The sequence below is a fragment of the Etheostoma spectabile genome, chromosome 15 (assembly GCF_008692095.1).
Source record: "Etheostoma spectabile isolate EspeVRDwgs_2016 chromosome 15, UIUC_Espe_1.0, whole genome shotgun sequence".
Taxonomy (NCBI): Eukaryota; Metazoa; Chordata; class Actinopteri; order Perciformes; family Percidae; genus Etheostoma; species Etheostoma spectabile.
Window position 1 is genome coordinate 9121049 of NC_045747.1, and position 1494 is coordinate 9122542.

Below are 1494 nucleotides of genomic sequence, written 5' to 3' on the forward strand. Positions count from 1 at the left end.
CACACACACACACTGGGCCAGTTACATCAACTTCAGCATTTCTACCACTGTATCAAGTCAGTGTGTCTTTTGTTGGGCCATTCATTACGTTGCTATTGTGTGACAAAGAATTAGAATTGTAATTATTATGTGTGGGGGATGATGATTATACCAAGTAATGAACTGCACTTTTTTAGTGAGGTCAAAGACAATGAAACCACTTACTAGATACTACCACTACTCTGAATTGTGTGTGACCGTTTCTTTGTGTGTGTACTGCTTGTCTTTTTTGTTATTTATGATTTTATTTGATTGCTTATGTTACCAAGAGTTTGTGCTTTTTTTCTGTGATCACCACAAGAGAATGAACTACTCCATTTGATACGTGAATGAAATTGTTTGCACACCTTTGCGCCTTATGTAACTAAAGAGGGTTATTGTTTCTTCATAATACCCTGTACAAAATGCCTGGTTATCCTTAAGAGCCTCTCAATGTTGTTGCCAGATGTAAATAATGTGATGTGTTCATGGTACTAAAAAACACTTAGTCATTCAGCCCAGAGCAGAACATTTACTCTTTTAAAGACTGTTTTAGGCAAATTAATGAATGCATGTAAACAATACAATTAACAGAGTGCATGATACTAGAGAAGCAGAGAGCTGCTAGCGATTTACTAGAAGACGGTCCTCATTGAGGAGTAATCCTCTGAGTACATTTGGTCCTGAGTACATTTTAACACGCCTCCATTGTCCAGGTCTTGGGAAACAATGTTTTGGTTTCCCTGCCAAACAAGTTACACCAACAGTGTGTTACCATGTGGGCATCCAGCCAATTACAGTTTACATGGAAGCTATTTAGGAATCAATCATTGTGTCACGCAGGGGATTACTTTCAAATGTGGTGGGATGTCTTGCCTTTAAATCAAGTTGCATCTGACGGCATGGGATTTATTCAGGCCTAAAAACAAAGACCTTTTTTGAGGAGTGTTTGTACTTTTTCCCCACACGGTACACATGTGTGTGAGTGTGACAATGCTTAGCTTAACACTTGATTTAAAAGGTTTTTTTGTAGCAATACTTTTACATCTTTTGAAATGTACAATTTGGTGGCTATAAATTAAATGAATGTGTGTGTGGTACAGAGAGTATGGCAAATCATGATTCCATCCAGACTTTAGTTAAACAGTGCAATGATAGTCCTTAAATATGGTGTGGACAACCTTTACTGCTGTATAGAGCTGCTCCTTCAGGGAACGCTATTTAATTTCAAAAGGCCCAACAATAGTATAGAGGGTAAAAACATAACTTAAATCCTCTGTGTACAAATAGATACCTTGTTCTGAGGAAGAATGATCAGCGCAATGTTTGTTCCTCTTTCATTTGGATGTGCTTCTATGAACCTGTCATGTCAGCGTTCCCAATGTATCACTATCTTAAAGCCTTGTTTGTACTTTAAAGAACTTGTAAAAGTATGTATTCTGTAAGAATATTTTGAATAACATTTGAAGTTTCAAA

The 1494-nt window shown here is 37.0% G+C and overlaps 1 long non-coding RNA gene across 1 annotated transcript; it reads left to right on the forward strand.

Annotated features, from left to right (window-relative positions):
- Positions 1-6: 6 nt before the first annotated feature.
- LOC116702862 (uncharacterized) lies at positions 7-1494 on the forward strand. Its single transcript, XR_004335271.1, has 2 exons — positions 7-1272; positions 1324-1494. It is a non-coding gene; the product is annotated as an uncharacterized LOC116702862 (long non-coding RNA).